This window comes from Mustela erminea, chromosome 9 (genome assembly GCF_009829155.1).
Source record: "Mustela erminea isolate mMusErm1 chromosome 9, mMusErm1.Pri, whole genome shotgun sequence".
NCBI classification, from domain to species: domain Eukaryota; kingdom Metazoa; phylum Chordata; class Mammalia; order Carnivora; family Mustelidae; genus Mustela; species Mustela erminea.
Genome location: NC_045622.1, coordinates 52,669,521 through 52,683,733, shown reverse-complemented (window position 1 = coordinate 52,683,733; position 14,213 = coordinate 52,669,521). Strand labels below are relative to the sequence as shown.

The window sequence follows — 14,213 nt, the reverse complement described above, 5'->3', positions numbered from 1 at the left end:
CTCCTCAGAGAGCCTGCTTCCTCCTCTCTCTCTCTCTCTCTGCCTGCCTCTCTGCCTACTTGTGATCTGTCTAATAAATAAATAAAATCTTTTAAAAAGAAAGAAAGAAAATAGTAAAGCCTAAATATATATTAACTGTCTCTAAGCTGCTCAGGAAATCGGACTTTCCAAATAGTATCATCATGAATTTTTTCCCTTTGCTCACCTGGTTTCTTGTTTTAAGTTACTTTGCAGATTATATATAGATAACTCCTTAAATTAATCAAGAAAAATCTACCCTGATATTAAATAAAAATCTCAGACACAGGACTGATCAGATAAGTCCAGATAGGAAAATAATCTTAAATGGAAGAAATGTTATAAATATAGTAATTCTCCAACAGGTGATAGGGGACTAAGAGTCCCTCCACTGTTATCAGGTCCCACTATACTCATTCCCCAACCTCTTGCCCACTGAGAGCTGTTTCCACACTAAAACAGTTACTGATGGACTATGTCCTAGTGTATTACAGAACAAGGGTGAAGGCAGAGAGGAGGAGTATGAAGGTAAAAAAATCACTACCATAAAATATTTGAGCTGGGGAAGTTAGCATTAGATGTAATGCATCTATAAAACAGCTAAGGAAAACTGAGGCTCAGAGTGGTTAAGTGATTTGCCATGGTCACACAGTAATAATCATAAAAATGTCTTCAAATCCCAGCTTGATCTTCCTGCTCCTAAAATTCCTCATCTATAGGGGCGCCTGGGTGGATCAGTGGGTTGGGCCTCTCTGCCTTCAGCTCAGATCATGATCTCAGGGTCCTGGGATCAAGCCCTGCGATAAGCCCTGCGATGAGCCCTGCATCCAGCTCTCTGCTGGGCAGGGAGCCTGCTTCCCCCTCTCTGCATGCCTCTCTGCCTACTTGTGATTTCTCTCTCTCTCTCTGTCAAATAAATAAATAAATCTTAAAAAAGAAATTTCCTCATCTATAAAATGAGTATAAAACAGAATATCTCTTGGGGCGCCTGGGTGGCTCAGTGGGTTAAGCCGCTGCCTTCGGCTCAGGTCATGATCTCAGGGTCCTGGGATCGAGTCCTGCATCGGGCTCTCTGCTCAGCGGGGAGCCTGCTTCCTTCTCTCTCTCTCTCTCTGCCTGCCTCTCAGTGTACTTGTAATTTCTCTCTGTCCAATAAATAAATAAAATCTTTAAAAAAAAAAAAAAGAATATCTCTTATAAGATTATTTTGAGGAGGGAAAAATCAAAGTAAAGTACTTGGTGCCATGAAAGTCCTTGGTGAAAGGTCAGTTTTGATGAGGCTGATGATGCTGATTTGTTCCTGATCTCATTTATCCCCAATGAACAATGATGTTGGGGAAAGCAGGTGGCTGGGAAACAGGGAGATCACCAACCCAAATTCATTTTTTAAGAACATTAAAAAATACATGAAATGATACTATTGGCTACATTTCCACAATAAAATTAGCAGGTTTGGGTTTTTTTTTCCTTTATTCTTCTGTATTGTCAAAAGTCTAAAGAACCTCCTACAAATCATAGCTGTGCTGCTATATAGCCTCAGGCAACTCAATTAACCTGTTTCCTATTCTATAATATGGAGATAAAACAATATCTGCCCTAACTAAGCCACAGAGTTGTTGAAAGAATAAAGTGAGATAATATTAGTGAAAATATTTTGTACACTAGAGGCCCTTCACCATCTAGGCCTCGTCTTCCTCTCTGCTCTTACCCCTCCCCACTTTGTGTCCTATCCTCTAAGTGTACCAAAATACCCAGAGTTCCCCAAACATGCTCTCAAGCCATACAGTCCTCACCCTGCTCTCTTTCAGGAAGGTTCTTCCACTCTCCTCTCTTCCCACCCCTCCTCAACTGTGCTTGGTTAAACCGTGCTCCCCTTTCAGAACACAGCTTAGCTGTCACTTGTCTTAAGAAAGCTTGCCAGACAACCCCCATTTCAGGTGAAGTAGATGCCTTTCCTCTCTTTACACAGCATGAGCCTGTAACTCCACGTGTCATTTTTGTCTCAATATAATTGTCTATGGACATGTCTGTTTCTCAACTATAAGCCTAAGAGCAGGGACCAGGTATGATTCATCTATTTCTTCAGAGCCCCTGACAATGCCCCATGTTTAATATGTGTTTAGCAAATGAAACTTAAATGACAATTAAAACATTTCATATGCGGGACACCTGGGTGGCTCAGTGGGTTAAGGCCTCTGCCTTCCGCTCAGATCATGATCTCAGGGTCCTGGGATTGAGCCCCGCATTGGGCTCTCTTCTCAGTGGGGAATCTGCTTCCTTCTCTCTCTCCGCTCGCCTCTCTGCCTACTTGTGATCTCTGTCAAATAAATAAATAAAATCTTTAAGAAAAAAAAAAAAAGACTGTTAAAAAATTTCATATGCTAGGTACCTAAGACTTCTATGCAAAATATTATAATGTAAAGCAATACTGCTCAATCTTGGCTGTATACCAGAATCACCTATAAACCTTCAAAAATAGAAATTCCAAGAGATTTTGATTAAGTAGACTTTAGAGCCCAGGCAACAGTATTTTTTTTTTTTAATATCTTCACAAGTAGTTCAAATGCATAGCCAAAATTCAAGATCACTGCTAAAAACAATTGAAGTCATTAAGTTATAACAATTCTACCTAACATCTATATAACTTAACATCCTACAATTCTTTTTCATGTATATTATTTTTTTAATCCAGTACTGTCAACACTCAGCATTATATTGGTTTCAGGTATATAATATTCATTTTCACACGTATTATTAATTGAATCTTCACAACTCTGTAAGTTAGGTGTTATTTCTATTTTCAAACTAAGAAATAGATATTTAAATAAGTGTCCAAATAGGTCTTTGCCTAACTTCAGATTTAATGGTCTCCCTTCTACATCTGTCTCCTTCCCTAGAAAGTGACAGGCAATATTGCCGCAACATAGAAAGTACGTGGGGACAAGGGTTCAAATGAGAAAGACATGAATCCCAGCTTTGTGGGAATCAAGGAGAGAATAAGGAAAGTGAGGCCTTGAAGATACAGGCTGGCAGAGGAGGGTGGAAGCCACACATATTGTGTCATCATCAAAATATGAGGAGATCACTGGAAGTGGAAAAGTGAAGTAAGAAAGTCCTATACACAAGAGTGAACTTCCCAATACTGCATGCAAATTACCTCACCCTGACTCCATGAATAAGAGCCAGACATAATGGACTTGTTAGAACTAAGACTTAGATCAACTTTAGAGAATTAATACCAAGCAAAATCATATTAATGAGGGATCAATAAACTTCTGGTTCTTTCTATGCTTATTATTACACAATTCTTAGAGAGGGGATAATCTGGAGGATCCTAGCACATAGATCATTTCCCCCATCTCAAAGACTGGAAGGATAGAATGGTGGAGGAAATTACTAAGAAAGATAAAGCTTAACACAATAGTAGAAAAACATGACATAACGATAATAAATTTATGATGGCAAAGGGAAATAAATATTCAGGCAGCAGTGACTCAGAACACTGGATAAATAAAGTCTGATCTTTCAGCTTCAGTGGTAAAGTGTTATCTCGTGAGTCTATAATATGACCATCTGTTAGTGTTTTACCAGCAATTATCTTTTTGCAGTTCGAACTCTGGACTTCTGTCAAGATCTTCTTAGGGGGAAAAGGCCAAAGGGATTAGAAAGCAATCTAAAAGGATACTTCTAGGGCTCCAAAGTTTAGTTTGAAGGTTTAAAAGGCAATATGATACAGTGGCAAAAGTGAAGTACTACATTGAGATTCAAAAAATGTAGTTTTAAACCAATATTTAGTCATTAGCTAGTGATGTGCCTTTGAGCAAACCAAGACTTCTATAATCCAGTCTCCTAATTACTAAAATGGAAATACCTATCTCACAGGGCTGTTGTGAAGACTAAACAAAAAACACCAGGGAGATGTTATTCTTTTCCTGTGTGAAGGATAAATGTACAGGCATGTAAAACTGTCCTCACCAATCTTTCTGTGCACAAAGAAAGAGAGCAGACTAAACGAAGAAAAAATTTATTTTAACTCTCATAGCAATATACTTGCAAAACATTCCTATACCCTCGGTACGGAAAAATTAAAGCAGCCTGGCTAATGAACATACTCATTATTGCTGGTATCAGGTGAATATGAACTGGAATGGGGGTCTACCACTTACTTTCAGCAAAACCTTGAACAAGTTCCCATTGTCAGTGTGAGCTTCAACCTCCTTATCCATTAAACAGAGATACTAGTAATCATCTTACATGCTTATTTTGAAGACTGGAGAAAACAACTCATATAATGTCTGGTACATAACAGATATTCAATAGAGTTTACCACCACCTGACAACTGAAATCAAATTATACTTTCCAAAGTTTCCTTTATATTCAATATTTTATTTAGTTACTTCATAAACTTGTAAGCCAATCATAGCAACCGTCACTCACCCCATCTTATAGTTGGACAAAAGGCACAGAGATAAAATTACTTCCATAAGATCATACAGTAAAAAGAGACTAAATTAAGTTTCCCTGACCATTCCTCCCACCCCAAATTATATTAGTCCTTAAGAATTAAAATGACAGGGACGCCTGGGTGGCTCAGTTGGTTAAGCGGCTGCCTTCGGCTCAGGTTATGATCCTGTGTCCTGGGATAGAGTCCCACATCGGGCTCCTTGCCCGGCAGGGAGCCTGCTTCTCCCTCTGCCTCTGCCTGCCACTCTGCCTGTGCTCGCTCTCTCACTCTCTCTGACAAATAAATAAGTAAAATCTTTAAAAAAAAAAAAAGAATTAAAATGACATCTATGAAATGATATATATGCTTTTGAAAACCTTAAGATTCTCTCTTTCCAAAAAAAAGTTTTTTTCGCTACTTTCTAATTACTGTTTAGAAAGATAAAAAAGGTGGAAAGAGAAATTCATTAAAATCAGCAAAAACATAATTGAGAATTGTCTCAATTTAACAATTATTGATTCCACCTTGATTTTTCTTTTCATTTTCCCCATCAAAGCTACTGATCTCTTAACTAAAATTTTGTAAAGGTCTGCTTATCAAAATGATACTTCTTTGATAAACTATTCCTAAACTGAGAAAAAAATTAGAAAGACAAATTTCTTCCAGCTTGATGAGTATATGTCACTTTTGTACCCCTCTCTTTATCCTTTCATCTCCGCACTTACCATACCATGCTGTAATACCTTTAACACCGTGAGGACTTGAACTGCATCCAATGCACACCTGAACATCCTGTCCCAGCATAGGGCCTTGCACATGGTAGAGAAAGACTCAAGAAGTATTTATAAATAAATGAACAAATGAAGCCAAACTCTCCAAGGGTAGTTAGGAAAGGAAAAAACTGGATATGAAATCTTAGGGCTAATAGGAAAGTGAAAGAAATAAAATATTTTAAGAGCTTCATAAGGAAGAGAAACCTTTGTGTGGAGTCAAACAGGCCCTTGTATGGCTTTAAGTATCACTAGAGAAAGACAAAAACCACAGAAGATCCGGAAGAGACAGTTTCAAGTCAAAAGACTCAAACATTAGGGCACTTATTTAGATTTGCAAAACCAGTTTGCAAATTCCCAAGAAACAATCCTAGTCTAAGATATTTCAACAGCAGTTTTCAGGTTTTGACTCAAAGAACTCTAGCTGAAAAATACTGCAGGCTTTGGTGGAGCAGGACAGATGTAAAACAGGAGAAAACTCAGTCTAAAACAAATCCCCAAAAATGTTAGAATCCGCTTGGATTTGCATATTGGAGTGTGGGTCCTCTTCATTCTAAGAACTATTCTTAAATAAAAGCCCACTATAAACAGCTAGCTGCAAATAGGACTAAATCCTTTTACACTTTTCATTCAACAAACATTTGAGATCCTGCTATATGCTACTGCTCTAGGCCCTGGGAATATGGTAACAAACAAAACAGACACAATGCTCTCAGGCAGCTTTCAATCTACTGGCAAAAGATACATGACAGATAGATGGGATGGACTGACAGGCAGTAAGTGCTAAGGAAGGAAAAGAAGGGAGAGAGAGAAAGAAAACACAGAAGGAAAGAGTGGGAGGGAGCTGGCAAGGAGCTGGTCTTATCAAAAACAGATCTTTTAACCCTGTGGTTTTTCAAACCTTAGCAAGTGTCAGAATCACCTGGAGGGCTTGTTAAAGCAGAGGTTTGGGGGCCCCAACCCCACAGTTTTTCATCTATAGGTCCGGGATGGGAAAAGTAATTTGCAATTCTATCAAATTCCCAGATTATGTTCATGCTGTTGGTGTCGGGACTGCACTTGGAGCTAACTATTCTAACCCAACAGAACCTGCCCTCAAGAAATTCACAGGTTAATGGGGGGGGGGGGGGGCAGCAAATAATTGAATAATTGCAATAGAGTACTATAGAGAGCTTTGAGACTGTATGTACCTGAGCCAGAGGACAGAAGAGCAACCAATTCTATGGAAGTAATAGGAGTGATTTAGGGACAGCTTCCCAGAGGTCCAACAAGCACTTCTCCACAGGCAGATGGGGGGGGCGGGGGGAGCATTTCAACAGGGAAGAACAGCACCAGACAAAAGCAGAGATGAGAAAGTGTATCGCAGAGGAGTTATATAAAGTGAGGCTGCAAAGGTAAGCAGTAATCTGATCTCCGAGAGCTTCTTATTCACGTTAAAATGTTTATTTTTTTTTTAAGATTTTATTTACTTATTTGACAGATAGCAACAGTGAGAGAGGGAATACAAGCAGGCAAAGTGGGAAAGAGAAAAGCAGGCTTCCAGCTGAGCAGGGAGCCCGATGCAGGGTTCAATCCCAGGCCCCTGAGATTATGACCCAAACCGAAGGCAGACACTTAACGACTGAGCCACCCAGTGCTCCAAAAAGTTTAAAAATTTATCTTTAGCCAATGACTAGTTGGGAAGTAAGGAGAAATGAAGTGATTGGGTATAATTTTAAAATATCTCTCAGGATACATAGGGCCCTTCTTTCACAAAGCGCTGGTTTCTCCAAGCCTCCGGGGCCTCATAAAGTGTGCTTAATAAATGTATATTTAATTGAACTGAACAAGCTTTCTGTCAAGTGCTATCTTATGGATGAGAGGTAGGTCACCACCTTCCCCACAAGACTCACTTTGGCCTGGACAAGACTTGTAGAACAGGTCCAGCAGCCTCAATTACTGCACACTACTCCTTGTACAACTGGAGTCCCCCCAGAGATTAGGGGAGGCCTTCATTGTTTACATATCTACCTTACCCACTAGACTTTGAGCTCTTTGAAAACAGAGAATGTCTTAATAGACTCTGAATCCCTATAGCGCTAGCAGGAGACTCAGAACAGTAGCTCTCCACACTCTGGTAATACTGGGTAAATGAATGACTGAGTAAGCAAATTTACCAATAAACGCATGATCTCATATAGGTAAGGATACAGATAAGCTTCAGGGTTCATGTTCCCAAAACCCTTTTGAGAAGTAGAGTCTCCAGCTGAGGTGAGGTGTATTTCATATGCACCTGATAAAGGATTTCCCAAATAGGAATAAAAATGTTACAAGTGCCATAAAAATCCTGCTAGATTTCTGGGAAATCCATTGAGAAGTAAGTTTTGCCTGAAAGGAGTCTGAAGGTAGATGCCAGCAAAGACCTTGTTGCGAGAGCGGGGGGAGGAGATGAGGCGTGTGGCAGGATTACTCAATGGACTCTTTAAAAGCGGAGTACGTGCTAGATACCTGCTGATTTCTAGGACTTAAAAAGTGCTGGAATTTTAAGGCTGGAAATGTCCTGCTCAAGGTCACAAAGTAAGTAAGTGAAGTCACAAGGTAAGACCAATGAGGCATCTATATACTGTTGATTCCTGTTTTCTCCTGACAAAGACACAGTAGACAAAATGAAAGGTTATTCTCAGGGACAAGTTTTAAAATATGGGCTAGACTAATGAATTTGAATTTTTATTGGTAACCATAGTACTAACCCTTTTCTTCACCTTTCAGTTTTGGGGGAAAATTGTAAGACAGTTACCCAAGCAGTTTAACAAGAAGCACTTTGCTCCCAACACACACAAATACCAAAACTTGTAAAGCATTCTTCCAAAATACCCTCAGCAATGTTTGCTGCTGAAACATTCAAGACAGTAAAGGCCATAATAATCTGTCTTTCGAAATGGAGTATTAAACATAAAGTAACTGTCATTCTCCTTTCCTTGTCTGTTGCTAACTCCACAAGTTAGGGTATTCCCGGGGTGGGGGAGGGGCTGCATAAGTCAAGCTCCCTCCCCTCGTATTTTTCCAGGAGGTGAACCCTAAAGGTGATTCCCCCCGGCCTGGACAGGAGGGTTTCTTTGTTTTTTGTTTTTTTCTTTTTTTTTTTCCCAGGCTGGATGAATCGGACTCCGCTTTGCTAGGTTTCCTGATGGCCCGCCAGGGTTAGCGCCGAAAGACCGCAAAGTTCGCAAGGGAGGCGGCTCCCAGCCCCAGACCTGTCGGGTCTCCCGGCCCCTCCCCCGCTCCGGTCCTCCCCCGGGTTCCCCCCGGGTCCCCAGCTTCTGAGACCGCCGGCCTCTCCGGGCAGTGCAGCTTCTGAGACCGCCGGCCTCTCCGGGCAGTGCACAGGGAGCCTTTGTTGGTCCGCCAAGAGCGGCCAGCCGCGCCCGGTGGCGCCCCGCCTCACCTTACCTGGTGCCCCCTCCCTCCCACCCTGCCCAGCAGCTGGGAATGAATGGGCCCAGGCCCCCCACCCGCGCCGCCCTCACCCCCGCGCCCCAGCCCCGCAGTCTGCGACGCCAGGGGGGCCGCGCGGGAGGCCGGCTCTCACCTTCCGCGCTCGCTCGGCTAGACTCCGCTCCTCCTCCTCCTCCACCCCGGTGGCGGCGGTCGAGCCGGGGAGTGAGCGCTCGAGTGTGCGCAAGGGGCCGCTTCACTTTCTCCCTCCCGCCGCCGCCGCCGCCGCCGCCGCGTACTCGGCGCCTCCCCCACCCTGCTAGTGCCGGGGAGTCCCCTTAGGACGGGGTGGGGACGGGGGTCAGCGACGGCAAGGGGGCCGGAGGCAATTACGCGACGCGGGAGAAAGGGGTGCTGTGAGGGGCAAGAATGTGAAAGGGCCTCTGGGGAACGAGGAGGGGAGACAATGCTTTGAGGAGATCTTGAGAGCGCGAGGCCCCTTGAAAGAGGGGTAGGCGTCTGAGGGGAAAGCGTTTGGGAAGTCCGACCGCAAAGCCGGTGAGGGAGACAGCGGGAAGGCGCGAGGGACGAGCACCGCGGGAGGGAGCGTTGTGGAGGAAGCCGAGAGGGGGTGTCTACTGTGCCGCCGGCACCTAGGGCTCCAGCAGCAGCCGCGGCCAGGCCGCCTCCCCCGCCCGCCCTCCCCCGAGCTATTGTACGCTGCCGGACCAGGCCCGACCGCCTCTCCCACCGGCTCCCGCCCCCTCCCCCGCGAGGCAGCGGCGCCGGCAGAGCCCGGGCCGCCCCGCCTCCGCAGGTGGGAGGGGGTGGGGAAGGCTGCCTGACCCACGTGAGGAGGCCTACCCAGGCGTGGGGGAGGGCGAGTGCCTCGGATGACGTCATCGGCGCATGACGCCAAAGGCTGGGGAATCACCCGGCTGCCTCATGATGTCACTGCGCCCGCGTCTCTTCTCCCCCTGCACCCTCTTCGGCTGCAGACACCTTTGCGCGGCATTTCTCTGGGGAAGGTTTTGGGACAATTTCTGGGAGGTGTTAGTCGTGTGTGTAGTCTAGGGTCCTAAAAGACCTCTAACCCATTGGACTTGGGGTCCTCTTCAGATTGAAAAGCACCACTGCATCTACTAGCTTTCATTGCTAAGAGCTGAATTTGAAAACTACCCCATTTCCTGTGACCTCAAAGCCAGACAGTTATACTCTTTGATTTCTTTGTGGAGAGAGGCACAAGGCGGGAGACCCAGAAATGCTAATGGATGTTTGAACTATTGTGAACTGATAGAATCGGTTTCCTTTCGCATTTTTCTCCTACCACGAAGACTACCTACCGAGACTACGTTCAACCCAAACCTTTCCCCTGAGCTCAGACTATTTCCTAATACCTCCTGGACAGCATCACTTGCATACCCCACTCTGTATCTCAAATTCCATATGTCCAGAACTGAAACAACATTAGTGACGAAGGGTCTGTTATCAGATTGCTTTGCTTCAGTCCCCAGGCACGCTAACTTTAGTGAGAGCACCTTAACATTTCTAAGCCACAATTTCTTCATAATCAGTAGTATCTGTGTATTCTTAACTCCATCTCTCTATGCCTATTTTACCATAATATAAACTACAACCTATTAACCATTTCCCCCAAATTTACTACTCATGTTACTTCCTGGTCTCAGTGAATGGCCCCCCATCACCCAATCCGCTATGCAGGAAACCGGAACATACCCCCCATTCTTGCTCCCCCAACACCCTTATCAAGTCGGTCACCAACTTCAGGGAATTGTATAGAGTTTCCTAATTATTTCTCAAGCCCTTGCCCTACTGTTCACTTACGGTCACCTGGATGATTGGGGCAGCTTTTAGTCTCCAAATTCAATCCATTCTTACTGGTAACCAGAGAAGCCTTTTAAAACCACAAATCTGATGATGCTTTCCCCTGTTTAAAAACTCTGAAAGGCTTTTGTTGCTTTCAGGATGAAGTCCAAACTCGTTAACTTGGCACCGTACAACCTTGGTGCTTACATCGGCCTTTCTAGCTTCCTCTCACGCAGAATATCTTTTCTTCCAGCTACACTGAAATGCTACTTAATGTTCTTTGAAAGCACATTTCTTCATGTCTCTGAGCCCTTATATCTTTATCTCATTGGCCAACACCTTCTGCATTCTGCAAAGCCCAGCTCAGATGTCATGTTCGTTTATTCATTCAACTAGTATTTCTTAAATTTCCTTGAGCTTTCTCAGTGTTGTAATCCTACAATGCTTTCATGCCTTTTGTGGCATGTAGAACATTCTAGTAATTTTATTTGTTTATCTAACTTCCTGAGCTCCTTGAGAGCAAGTCACATTCCTATCAATACTATCCTTATTCCCAGTATCTAGAACAGTGCCTGATACATAGTAAGAATAAATATTATGAAGATGTATTTAATAAATGTTTACATGTGCTTACTATGTGCCAGACACTGTTCTAAGCACTGCCTCCTTTAAACCTCCAATAACTTTGTGAGATAGACTACTGGTATCGCCCCTATTTTATTGATGAGGAAACTGAGGTGGTTAATTTAACCCAAGGTCGTAATCCTGCAAATTAATTCTAATTTAAACTGTTTTTCTTAGTCTCTGGTGGGTGAAATAATGGCTCCCTAAGGATGTTCATACTCTAATCCCAAGAATTTATAAATATATTACCTTCCATGACAAAAGGGATTTTTGTGGTTAAGGGTCTTGAGATGAGGTTATTCTGGACTATCTGGGGGAATTCAGTGTAATCACAAGGATACTTAAAAGTGAAAGGGGGAAGGGATGTGGGAAAAGGAGACAGAAGACAGAGGAAGAGGTAGTAGATTCAACTACAGAAGAGGTCAGATATGAGATGTAATTCAATGTGAGAAGCACTCTACTCACCCCTTGAATACAAAGGAAGAGAGCTATCAGCTAAAGAATAAAACTCTACAGGGGCGCCTGGGTGGCTCAGTGGGTTAAGCCGCTGCCTTTGGCTCAGGTCATGATCTCAGGGTCCTGGGATCGAGTCCCGCATCAGGCACTCTGCTCAGCAGGGAGCCTGCTTCTCTCTCCTCTCTCTCTCTGCCTGCCTCTCCATCTACTTGTGATTTCTCTCTGTCAAATAAATAAATAAAATCTTTAAAAAAAAAAAAAAGAATAAAACTCCACAAGTGGGACAAGGCAAGAAAATAGATTGTTCCTCAGAGCCTCCAGAAAGGAACAGAGCCCTGCTGACACCTTGATTTTAGACCAGTGACATCTATTTCAGACTTCTGAACCACAGAACTGTAAAATAATCAGTGTGTATTGTTTTAAAGCACAACATTTGTGATAGTTTGTTATAGCAGCAATAGGAAAACACAGTGTCAAATCAAGGGTGACTGGGTGTGCCTGGGTGACTGGCTCAGTCAGTTAAGCATCTGACTTATTATCTCTCTCAAGTAAATAAATAAAATTTTAAAAATAAATAAAAATAAATAACATAAAAATCTTCCATGGAGGTCTTCTGGAGTTCATACCATGTCATGAATTGATAGGTGGATGACTGACCCTGAAATTCCTTCTTCAAGGCTTTTTTCCTCCTGGGTTTTATGTATGTATGTATTTATTTACTTATTTATTTATTTAAGTAGGGGAGGGACAGAGAAAGAGGGAGAGAGAATCTTAAGCTGGCCACACACCCAGCACAGAGCCCAGTGGGGGGCTTGATCTCACAACCCTGACACCATGACCTGAGCCAAAATCAAGAGTTACGCACTTAACCAACTGAGCCACCCAGGTACTCCAAAGCTTTTTTTTAAATGAACTTTTTTTTTTAAGTAAACTATGCCCAACATGGTGCTTGAACTCAACAACCCTGAGATTAAGAGTTGCATGCTCTCCCAACTGAGCAACTCTGGTGCCCCTAGGAAATAGGAAATAGGAATAGGAAATAGGAAATAGGAATGAAATAAGGGAAAGCAAAAGCCAATGTAGAGTGTGTTACTGAGGGTCTCACTTCTGCCAGAACCTCATAGAAGCATTCAGAATGCCTCCCAGAATAAACCACCTGAAAGACGGTTCCATCTCTTTTGGTTGATAGTTGTCCCCAGGGCTGCTGACTGCCCTGGACTCTGTGGCTGTGCTTGCAAGTCTAGCAAGTACAGATACTGGAGAAGATTCTGAGGCAGAATAAGGAAAGATGTGAGGTATACACTTGCGGTGTCATGTGAGCAGCAAGAGGAGAGTTGGAACCATCTACCACAGTTGTGGCTGGAATCAGAGGTGGGCTAAGGAAATGTGTCAAGTCCCAGAGATGTCTACTGACAAGCTAAGCAGGTTTCATCTATAGGTTCACATTATCAAATCAACTTTAGAAGACAATGCCAAATCTATTTTCCAAAATGATTGAATCAATTTCCATTCCCACCAGCAGTGCATGAGTGTTCCAATTATCCTGCATCCACCAATACTTGATGCTATCAATCTTTGTTATTTCAGTCATTCGAATGGGTGTGTAGTGATGTTGCAGTGTTATTTTAATTTGTATTCTTTTGATTACTAATGAGGCTGAAACCTGTTGATAAGTTTGTTGGTCATTTGGATATCTTTTTTTGTGAAGTAACAGTTCAGATCTTTTGCTTTATTTTTTAGTAATCTAAACCACTGTGGGGCTCAAACTCACCACTCCAAGATCAAGAGTGACACGTTCTTCCCACTGAGTCAGCCAGGCACCCCGTTTTGCTCAATTTTTTAAAAAAAATTATTTATCTTTTGGCTCCTGATCATGATCCTGGAGTCCTGGGATCAAGCCCCACATTGGGCTCCCTGGGTAGGGGGGTGGGTGCTTGCTTCTCCCTCTCCCTTTGCCTGCCACTCCCCCTGCTTGTGCTCTCCCTCTCTGTCAAATAAATAAATAAAATCTTGGAAAATAAATAAATAAAATCTTGGAAAATAAATATTTTATTTGTTTTGAGAGAGAGAGAGAGAGAGACAAAGAGCACACAAGTGGAGAGAGAGGTAGATGGAGAGCAAGAGAATCCCAAGCCGACTCCCTGCTGAGAGCAGAGCCTGACATAGGACCATAGGATTCAATCTCACAGCCCCAAGATCATGACCTGAGCTGATATGTGAGTCAGATACTTAACTGACTGAGTCACCCAGACACCCCACCTTTTGCTCAATTTTAAAATCAACTTTATCAAGGTATAAGTTACATGTAATAAAAATACACTTATTTTCAGTGTTTACCTTGATGAGTTATGACAAATGTATATCCCTTATTACCACCACCACACCCTTTCTGACCCAGGAAATTTCCTTGTGCCCCATTTTAGTCAATCCCTATACTCATGACAATCGATGTTCTGCTTACTATTACTATAAATTAATCTTTGCTTATTCTAGAATTTCATATAAATGGAATCAAGTACTTTTGTACATACTTGTACTTTTGTTTTTTGGTTTTTAATTCAGCATAATGTTTTTGAGATCATCCATACTGTTTCATGTATCAACCAGTATTTTCTTTTTATTGCTGAGTATGGATATACTATGATCTGTTTATCCATTC

General features: G+C 42.7%; 1 protein-coding gene across 2 annotated transcripts in view; it reads right to left on the bottom strand.

The window, feature by feature from the left end:
• The window catches only part of PAK1 (p21 (RAC1) activated kinase 1), a 148,216-nt gene extending 138,883 nt beyond the window's left edge, over nt 1-9,333 (bottom strand). For both annotated transcript variants that reach the window (XM_032356795.1, XM_032356797.1), the window contains exon 1: nt 8,802-9,333. The gene's annotated coding sequence lies outside the window, so the exon portion shown is untranslated. The remainder of the gene's footprint in view (nt 1-8,801) is intronic.
• Between the last annotated feature and the right edge of the window lie 4,880 nt (nt 9,334-14,213).